Source organism: Tenrec ecaudatus, chromosome 5 (genome assembly GCF_050624435.1).
Source record: "Tenrec ecaudatus isolate mTenEca1 chromosome 5, mTenEca1.hap1, whole genome shotgun sequence".
In the NCBI taxonomy this organism is placed as follows: Eukaryota; Metazoa; Chordata; class Mammalia; order Afrosoricida; family Tenrecidae; genus Tenrec; species Tenrec ecaudatus.
Genome location: NC_134534.1, coordinates 123,671,097 through 123,682,398, shown reverse-complemented (window position 1 = coordinate 123,682,398; position 11,302 = coordinate 123,671,097). Strand labels below are relative to the sequence as shown.

The window sequence follows — 11,302 nt, the reverse complement described above, 5'->3', positions numbered from 1 at the left end:
CTCATCTGATGCCTTGCCTTCGTGAAGACAGACTTCTATTGTATGTTCCTACTAGCAGAATGCAAGTACCCTGGGAGGACGGACTTATCCTTCTTTCCTTCTGCATCACAAGGTACTCCAAGACTACTGGGAAAAGGGTAGGTACTCAAAAGTACTTGAGTTGATTTGTTTAGTTAGCAAACCTCTTTTCTCAGCTGAATGTAATGGAATTCTATTTAATGCTATTACTATTTAATTGAGTTAATATACGAAATATGCTTAGAATAGTGCTAGCCATATGTTCTATTTTCAGTCAATACTAGATATGGCAACTGACCCAGATCCCCTCAGGAAGGAACATCTGGGTCACCCCACCAGGCAAAGAACCACAGCCAGCTGTGGTGCTGGCCAAGGGCAAAGGTAATCTAGAATGGGTAATGGAAGAAGGTAGTTCTACCCATCAGTTATGACCATGTGATCACTTTCAAAAGTGAGGGTTTTGATTGTCAGTATTTCTTCTTTATATGTGCTTATTGAATATGTTTCCTTTTTTCATGTATAATATACCACATACAAACAGATTCTGTGTGTTTTCATTTATTTGTATGATAGATGTATGATGTTTGGTGTATGTATGCTTTCATTAATGTCTGGAAACTATATTTGGCTAAATAATTGTGTACAAATGTCAAGTTGGCAAGGGGTAGACTAGGATAGTTGGGTTTATTGTGCCAAGTAACCCAACAGGAACACATAGGTGGAGTTTAATCAGGTCATACCTTGCTTGGAGGCCAACTGAAATAAGACAGCTGGCATTCCAAAAAAGAAAATGCAAAAATGATTAATAGTTATGAGAGTTTGAATTTCACTGCTGCGTGATCATTCAAAAACCAAAGGGTGCCTTTTACACTGGAAAAGAACAACAACACAACCCTAGTAGGATTTCAAATCTTCTGTCCACCTCTCCCATAGCAAGCATTCCTGGGCGCTTCTGCATTAGGTTTTGGTGCTTGACCCTTGAGGAGCGACTGCTCTCCTGTGTCCAAATCTTCTTCTCCAGAGGTCTCATTTGATTTTCCTACTGATGCCACTGTGAGTTCAGCATTGGGCAGGTAAATTCCAGGAAGCAGTCCAAACATACCAGCTTCTAAGGGAGAAAGATGAGGTTGTCTCCATTTGTAAAGATTCGCAGTCTCAGAAACCCTAAATAAGATTTTCATTCAATGCAGTGGGTTTAGATTAGTTTTGGAATTCCAAAGAAAGCAATTTATTGTTTGTTTGTCCATATCTCTGGGCCAGGAGACAAAAACGCATGTGTACAAATAAGAGGCCAAGTAGCTTATGTGTAGAACTATATAACAGTCCTTGGGGAATCAAGTGTATTTGAAACAAAGATGGGGCTATGTTCACAAAATATGATTCCCATTTCCTGAGTTCTCTAGCTGGGCTACACGCCAAGAGCCCATTGCCATTAGGTGGGAGGCAGTGAAATGTGGCATATGTGCTGAAGTAAGTACCACTAAAACCTTCGAAGGTTTCCTCATATTCTTATTACTCTGAGATAGCTAGATTTAATATAACGGGTCCTGGTGGCACATTTGGGTACCTCTGGCCGACTAAACTGAAGATCAGCAGTTCAAATCCACCAGCCGCTCCATGGAAGAAAGATGAAGCTTTCAACTCCAATAAAAAGTACAGCATCATTCCATAGTTCAGTCACATCAAGCAAATTGTACAATTGCTACCCCAATCAGTTTCCAAACATTGTCTTTCTTTCTGGACTCCTAGACATACCCAATAAGCAAGCAAGCAAGCAAACAAACAAATAAATAAAATTTTTAAAATATCAGTTTAAGTAAAACATATAAAAAACTTTTAAAAATCTTACAACGTTAGAAACTTAAAGTTTTATTCTATCATATAGGATCACTGTGAGTTGACATCAATTGAAAGGTAGGGGAGTATGTGGAGGGTGAGGGTTTATGGCAATGAGTAAGTGCCTGGCTACTAAGTGAAAGATCCATAGTTTGAACCCTGCCAGTCACTCTGCCTTGAAGATAGACGTGGCAGTCTGCTTTGTAAAGATTAAACCCTTGCTTGCAGGTCATCCAGTCTTATGAATGGGGACGAGATTGCCTGATAAAGAGGAGGACCAGTGTCAATGAAATATATACCATCCACTCCAGGTAAGTAGGCCCCCTAGGCTGGAGGACACCTCAAAACAGCTAGCATCAAATGGACAGAGCAGGGGTAGGGGTAGGGAGCATGCTGTCTGTTGGGTGGTATCCCTGTGGATCTGGAATGAGGTTGCCTGGAGAGGGAGGCAGCCCTGTCAGATGGACGCGGTTTACTGATAGGAGGGGCAGCATGGAAGTAAGGAGAAGGAATGGTTGATTTTGGTGGAGATATAGGTGTATGACTTTTGATGGGAAAGGAGGAAGGCTGACCTCCAGGTAGGAGGAGGAGGGATCAAGGATGTTCTTGGGAATAGTAGTTGGGGAAGGTCTTTAGTGGAGTGCAGTCTGGGGAGGGGAGGAATAAAACTGACCTAGGGAATCTGGGGGTATCCTGGGAACCCAGGCTTGGTGCTGTAGAACCCTGGAACACTGAATCCTGCATCATCAGGGTGCACGGCATGCTTCAAAAGCTGCATTGGTGAGACCCCATATGGGAAACCCCTGGGTTAACTGGATTCTACGTCAGACACACGTGTAGCCTGAGGACTTAAGCCAGAAAACACCTGATGTCTGAGGTAGCAGAAGGCAGTTGTACCAAGTGTAGAGTGCCACTGGTTGGTGGTCAACCCAGATCTTGCTACGTCAGCACCCTGTCCACAGTTTAAAGATACACACTGGCCCGGTTCCTCTGCGCCGCAGCCCACGCCGTCGCCACCGCCGAGCCCGCTGCTACCGCCTCCGAGCAGAGGACGGCTGTCCCTCCCACGTACATTGACCTTGGCAAACCTGCTCGGGATGTCTTCACCAAGGGCTACGGGTTTGGCCTCATAAAACTGGATTTGAAAACAAAATCCGAGAATGGACTGGAATTTACCAGCTCCGGCTCAGCCAACACTGAGACCAACAAAGTCACGGGCAGTCTGGAAACCAAGTACCGGTGGACCGAGTATGGGCTGATGTTCACAGAGAAGTGGAACACGGACAACACCCTTGGCACTGAGATCACCGTGGAAGACCAGCTGACCCGTGGACTGAAGCTGACCTTCGATTCATCCTTCTCCCCGAACACTGGGAAAAAGAACGCCAAAATCAAGACGGCGTACAAGCGGGAGCACGTCAACCTGGGCTGTGACGTGGATTTCGACATTGCCGGGCCTGCCATCCGTGGGGCTCTGGTGCTGGGCTACGAGGGCTGGCTGGCCGGCTACCAGATGAACTTTGAGACTGCCAAGTCCCGGGTGACCCAGAGCAACTTTGCGGTTGGCTATAAGATGGATGAATTCCAGCTTCACACCAATGTGAATGACGGGACAGAGTTTGGCGGCTCCATTTACCAGAAGGTGAACAAGAAGTTGGAGACTGCGGTCAATCTCGCCTGGACAGCTGGGAATAGCAACACCCACTTTGGAATAGCAGCCAAGTACCAGATCGACCCTGACGCCTGCTTCTCGGCAAAGGTGAACAACTCCAGCCTGATTGGCTTAGGCTACACTCAGACCCTAAAGCCAGGCATCAAACTGACGCTGTCTGCTCTGCTGGACGGCAAGAACGTCAACGCCGGTGGCCACAAGCTTGGTCTAGGACTGGAATTCCAAGCTTAAATGAATACTGTACAATCATCTAATTTTAAACTATTTTGCAGCATAGCTACCTTCAGAATTCTAGTGTACCTGTTACTGTTGTATGTCTAGGATGCAAGCATTGCTCAATATCATGTTAGACCTCCAGGTGACAGCTGATTCAGCTTTAACGTGTTCCCCTCTCTGAGGCACAGAAGAGACCCAGCTCCAAAAGGTCTTTCAGCTGTAGACTTTGGGGGGCAGGGTGGTGGACTTGGTGACCCCTTCTAGAGATTCCAGGTTTCTTTTTGATCTAGAAATGGCTGCAAGTGGAAGCTGCTCATGTGTAGGCACTTTGTAACTTCACAGTGAGTCAGGAATGAAATTGTGACTTCTTGAGAATCGAACATTGCTTTCCTAACCTGAGCGCTCACTGCTTGATGGTGTGGGCACACCCAGCCGAAAGGGGCTTTTGAAGACCCATCTTCATGACCTGTTTCCACTCTGGTCCATCACCTCTTTACACCAAAAGTCCTCTGCTGGTGTGGTAGCTGATTTGTGTGTGCGCGTGTGCCATTTTGGGGTGAAGAAGGTAGGTGTGATAAAGCCAATAACCCAGGACTTTTAACCCCTCTCAAGTTGTGGTTTTGTGTCCTTGCCCCGGAGTGTGGACTAGCTCCCAACACCAACAGCCCCTCCAGCTGGCTGTGTCGGTAACCGGAACCACCCGGTGACAGCACCCAGAATCTCAGTCGGGCTGGTGGTGTCTTCACCACTCAATTTGTGTTTTAGCCGTGTCATGGGTACATTTTAGAGTCTTCCATTTTGTGTGGAATTAGATCCTCCCCCATCAAATGATGTAATTAACATCACTTAAATAAAACTTGAATAAAATATTGAAACCTCAAAAAAAAAAAGATACATACTATTCCAGCAATCCTTTGATGGCCACTCTGCTCTATTTTGCTTATGCTTGTGTATATTACAGTGTATCTCAGAGGTGTGCCTCCATATGGGACGTTGAGCTTATAGGGAAATAAAACATAACAAGAGGTTGGGCGGTGGGTGATAAGGGGTAGGGAAGATAAGAAGGAAATGACACCAAGAAGCCCAGAAAGAAAATGTATGTTTGGAGACCGATTATGCAAACAATTGTACAGTTGTGTTTTATATGATTGAAGTATGAAATGACATGACATATGTATTAAATCCCAGGCTACAGCAAATTAAAAAAAAAAAAAGGATAGTTCTGGAATGAGTTCTGGGCTCTCACTAAGTTCTAGCTCCAATGTCAGAACAGTTAGTTTTTATAACATGGCCCTGCTTGATTCTCTCCTTCATGAAATGATCACTGAAGATAACGGTGCTACAGCAAAGTGTGGTGAAGAAAGTAGATAGTTCCCAGCTATCAGTCTAAATAGTGTCAGGGGTCTTAATGGCTTGTGTTCAAACAAGCAGACATCTAAGCAAAGATTCAACTAAATCCACACAGAAGAAGCTTACCAGCTTGTCTGATCCAAAGTTGACAAGGAGAAAATTCAAATAAGGTGAAGAGAAAAGTATCAGAGTCAAGATTGAGAACACAACATTTGTAGAAGGCCACAGAAAATAGTGGGAGTCCAAAACCCATCAACAAAGTGTATAGTTATACCAAGCCTAGTCCTGAACAGCCCTATGAGCATGCAGTGACCATTGTAATCTTGGTTATTTGGGATCAAACTTGGTGCATGGCCAGTTGTACAACCTAAGTTGCAAGCATCTCTTAGTTGTTCCATGACAGAAGTTTTTCCCTGGGTTTTTGAGTGTTAATGGGGTCTTCTCCCAATGATACATGTGTTTTTTTGTCTTCATGCTAATAGGATCTTACCGTTACCACCTTAGTGCAAATTGTTTTTCATTGTTTTCTGCAGGGTTTCTCATCTAGGAAGCACAGGATGAGTGGATATATGATAATAACTAACACAAAATATTGCAGGGAATTCAGGGGTGGGGGATGGGCAATAGGGAGGGAAATGGATTTAGGGAGTAAATAATGCAGTGGGATGGGGGAGGAAGCACTAGAACTGATTGTGATTGCACAATTCATTTTAAAGATGGTTCAACCAGTGGGAGAGGGAATGCTCCAAGATAGATGTGCTGGTGATTGTACAATCCCTCTTGATATGAGTGAATGGTTGAACTATCCAGTTATATGATATGTAAATGATGTGCCAATAAAACTGTTGGGAGGGAAAAAAAGACACAGACTCACCTCACAAAAAAAAAAGGAAAACTTAAAGAAGATTAAACCCTTGGAAACCCTATAGGACAGTTCCAGCCTGTCCTACAGAGTTACTGGGAGTCAGAATTGAATGGGGTTGTTTTTCTTTGGTTGGAAATACAGATGAAGTTTCAAGTAGGGAAAGCACTTGCTGAAGGTAACCATGTAACTAGGAAAGTCAAAGGGGTCTGTGGGTGGTGTAAAATGGTTGGCCAGTACCTGAACAGCTGGAGGTTCTAGCCAAATTGGCCCACTCAGAAGTTCCTTAAAGAAAGAATGATTGATGAACTTCTGAAAAACCTGATATTGAAAACCCTTGGGAACAAACTTCCTCTATGACGTCCATGGGATTGCCACTGCCCGAGTCATCTCAAAGGCATTGGGTTACTTACTGATGTAGAAGGACCCAATTAATGTAGCTTTATCTCCTTGAGAAGACTCACCTGGTGATCATATTCCTCAAAATATTAATTTCTATTGTGTTATGTGTCTGAGGTACTAGAGTATACATATAACGACAGTTAGCCAAAACAGTAATAAAGTGTTCAATAATGGTAGAAAATTTGCCATTTATTGAATTACTAAATTCTAATCCATATAGAACTTTCATATATTTTAATTTCATTATTTACCACATGAAATGTCTATCATTATTCCCAGTTTACTGATGAGTTTCAGAGGGATTAAGCAACTGGTCCTAACAACCTCCATAATCTCTCCCAAAGACTATTTAGCACTCAAAGAGTTTTTGCCTAAAAGTTTATTAATGAACAAAGCCCAGGGAGATATTCCTCCTCTCTGTACATTCAGCTGCAGAGCCAAAGTAACTTCTTAATTAATTAAAAAAATTATTCATTAAACATCCAAAGATGGCATAACCAGTAGATAATAATTTATAATATCATCATCCATAAGGGCATTTGAATGGCTTTAAAAATTAGATGTTCCAATACATGCACAAACTCAGAGTATATTTTAAAAGAACGAAAGAGAAGGGCTCACTCCTTATTAATATAAATCCAAGTTTCAGAAGCACAACTTTCCAGACATACCTTTTACCTGGCATAACCTATTTAAAATGAACAATTCAGAACCAACTTGGCTTGACCTGAGTGTGTACATGTTCAAGCATTACACAATCTTGATGATTCACTTTATGGCTCATGAAAAAGGCAATGGAATTTGAAACAAGATTGACAACAAAAGGAAAAACGATGAGGAAAATTGCCTTGATTATTTGCTACAGTACTCTTGATTGCTGACTGCAATTTTGCGGTTCATTCTAAGAGGGGGGAGAGAGTTTGACCATTAACTTGAGGACTTGTGCATGGAATTGATACAAAGAGCAGGTTGCCGAAGACGCACTTTGTCTTTAATGAAGCTTCTGTAATTGTGTGTTTTTAAGGCTTCATCAATTTTCATGTGTCTTTCCCCTATTGGAGTTATATGTGGGTAAAATATTTAAAGGTCATCAGACACTGAGGGGCGTGAATCAAATGTAGAAAAGTGAAGATGTTAAAATAACACAGAGGTGACACAAGCCATTTTCTGAGTTATCGCTTGACATAGTTTGAGATTTGACTGGGTAATTGAGGTAAATAGCATTGCTGTTATAAATGTCATCATAGATCAGATAAGGGTCAGAAAACATAACAACCTTATCATCCATTAACATAGATGAACTCTGCTATAAAGTATTGTGGGGGAAGGCCCCCATTTAAAATAGTATTTCCTTTTTCCACTCAGAGCCTCAAACTTTAGTTCTTTAAAAGATATGCCCCTGCCCAGAGCATTTCAACTTCCCATTATTTAAAACTTTGCACTTCAATATTGTAGCTCCTAGACACATGTGACATTTCAAGTAGAAATTAAACTTAATTAATATGAAAAAGAATTAAAAACAGTTCTTCAGTCATAGACATGTGTTCAAGTGTTCATTACCCACAGAGGATTAGTGACTTCTATACTAGATAGTGCAATTTTCTATTATGTCTGTCACCTGGGAACATTCCATTGAATAGAGGGATATAGTGCTGGGCTAACCAGTATGGTAGACACCAGCTCCAAATGAATATTGAGCACATGGAAAATAGTCCAAATTGAGTGGCACTATAAGTGTCGACTACTTTGCAGATTGGGAAGATGTACTCCAAAAGGAATGTTGTAAAATATCATTAATAATTTTAGATGAAGTTTACAGGTTGAAATAGTAGTTATATATGTACTGTTACATTTAACTGTGTAACTGATTCAACCTACATAATTGTGCTTCTTTAGTATTCCTACTAGAAAATATAGATATACATGTCTGCTTGTGTAATAATTCTACTAAACGACACAGAAAATGTAAAAACTAAAACAACCATCTGCTAAAGATCACCAGGGATACACCTGTGCTCCAGCAAAGTTAGGATTATTATTTGTGACATCAGGGAGTCTGAAGATTAGAGGAGTCATGAAGTAGAACTCACAGAAAGAGGTAGGAGGCACAGTTATAATAGGACTGCGGGGGGGGGGAGTGAAATGTATGTAATATGAGGAGTCTTGATGACATAGTGGTTATAAGTTGGTTTGTTAACTTCAGGGTCAGCAGTTCAAAACCACCAGCCACTCCTTGGGAGAAAGGTGGTGCTTTGTAAAGAGTTACAGTCTTAGAAACTCTGAGACACAGTTCCACCTTGCCCTGTAGGGTCACTCTGAGTTGTCATTGACTCAACGTCAGTGCATGAGTGAAAGAGATAGTGTTTTGAAAAAGAATGAGCAAGTCAGTTTTGGAGAAGTACATGCAGCAAGAATATTTCTTCGAAGTGAGGATGGGGAGGCTTCATCGTGCTTATTTTGGACATGTCGACAGAAAGGACTTACTGTTGGAGAAGGACACCATCACTGGTAAAATCGTAAGTTAGGAAACATGTGGGACCGATCTACTCTCTCCCATAGGGTCTCCCTGTGTTGGAGTTGACTCCATGTCTTGGGGTGTGGTGTATCTTTGTCAAAACAAGGCATCAAATTCAGTCAGTAGCGGAGTGTATAGTCTTACTGGTATAACTTCTCAGCGTCATGTCCTTGGTTAATTATATTTTTAAAACAGGTTAATAACTAACAAGGTTTATATGATTTCTTTGTAGAGCATTAAAATCCCACCATGGCTTGACTCTGGAATTCTGCATATTATCCCTTGTTTTCTTGTTTATATACTCTGTATTAGGCAAAAAATGTTCTTTAAAAAAACATATACAGGGTTGGAAATGGGGAACCGATTACATGGATCTACATGTGACCTCCTCCCTGGGGGACGGACAACAGAAAAGAGGGTGAAGGGAGACGCTGGATAGGGCAAGATATGACAAAATAATAATTTATAAATTATCAAGGACTCATGAGGGAGGGGGGAGGATGGATGGAGGGGGAAAAAGAGGACTTGATGCAAAGGGCTTAAGTGGAGAGCAAATGCTTTGAAAATGATTAGGGCAAAGAATGTACAGATGTGCTTTATACAATTGATGTATGTAGATGTATGGATTGTGACAAGAGTTGTATGAGACCCTAATAAAATGTTAAAAAAACATATACATTTTATTTTTTTAATCATAGTTCACACAAAAAATTAACTTCCCATTTCATAGTTTCTATGCAAAATATTCAGTGATTTCTTCAATTTTTCCACAATGCCCATCATTCTCATGCTGTGCCATTTCTAGTTTCCATTACTCCTTACGTCCCCATCTCTGCTTTAGAGTAGTTTTTGAACATTTGGTCTCATAGAGATAGATTTTTCAAAGAGTTTCCTTACCTGCTAACAATATAATTAATTTATTTAATACATTACTTAGATAATAGGTGACCTTAAGGGATATACATACATACATACATATATATATATATATATATATATATATATGATCATTTTGTTGGGGCTTTATAGCTCTTATAACAATCCATACATCAATTGTATCAATATGTTGTCATCATTATTTTCTAAATATTTTCTTTCTATTTCAGCTCTTGGTATCAGGACTTCCAATATCATGATCCCTTGTTAAATTACATATTTTTTCATATCTTACACCGTTTCCTCCTTTCCACAATGGTTTCTTCCCTACTCTCCTCACTTTTACCATACCCTCCTGATGTTGCTACTCCCATTCCTGTTCCTGAGGGATTTATCTGACCTGGATTCTGAGGGCTGTGAACTCTTATCTGTACTTGTGTACATGATCAAGCCTAGCCTGCAGTGAAAGGAAGGATTTGGGTCATGATAGAGGGGGATGAGGAAGCCTCAAGGAACCAGAGGAATATTGTGTGCTTCATTGGTTACCCCTGGTTGACTCATTTCTTCCTTCCTGTGACCTTTCTGTGAGGGGATGTCCCATTGTCCACAGATGGGTTTGGGGTCTCTGCTCCAACCCACTCATTCTCAAAAATATGTTCAACAATATGTTTTTGTTTGTTTGTGTGCAGTTTTCTGATGCCTGTTACATGATCCTATTAGGACCTCATGATCTCACAGACACGTGTGCTTCTTTCATGTGGGCTTGTTGCTTCTTTGCTAGATGGCTGCTTGTTTAACTTCAAGTCTTTAAGACCCCAGATGCTATATCTTATGATAGCTGGACACCATCAGCTTTCTTCACCACATTTCCTTATGCACCTGCTTTGTCTTCAGTGATCATTCTGGGAGGGTGAGCATCACAGAATGCCAAGTTGTTAGAACAATGTTGCTTTGAGGGAGGGCTTCAGCAGAGGCCCAAAGTTTGTCGACTTCCTCAATGTCTTGCCATATAAATATATGTACATAGGCCAATACTTCTACTTTTATAAATTCATATATTTACATAAGAGCATATGTATGCCTCTATCCATAGCTTTGCTTCCTTGATCTTTCCTCTGTTTCCTTTTACCTCTCCTTTCTCACCAACATGCTTGCCCTTCTTCTGTACCTTAGTAATTCCTCTCAGCTAGATTGCTTTTGTTCCAACACCCCCAGGATCTCTACATCCTCCTCGGTGTTGATTTTTAATTCCCTAGTTGTTCCCATGTCTATGGTGTTGTTTGCTCACTGTTTCTTTCCACCACCTTCTCTTCCCCCCATGTACCCTCTGGAATCAACGGTCCTATTGCTTTCTCCTCAGACTTGTTATACATGCCTATCTTATATGGGCAGGCAAAGCAACAGTAATTTAGACAATACAAAAAGAAAACAAAAGCTTGAATAAAATGAGAAGATAAAAATATTATATATATATTTAATAATAACTAGCAAAAAACCCAGAAAAAGCATAGATAACTCCAGGTCTGTTCTCTGACCTTTATGATTAACTCTCCAC

General features: G+C 41.1%; 1 pseudogene; it reads left to right on the top strand.

Annotated features, from left to right (window-relative positions):
• The first annotated feature begins 3,055 nt into the window (after positions 1–3,055).
• Positions 3,056–3,842, top strand: LOC142448932 (non-selective voltage-gated ion channel VDAC1 pseudogene; annotated as a pseudogene).
• Positions 3,843–11,302: the final 7,460 nt, after the last annotated feature.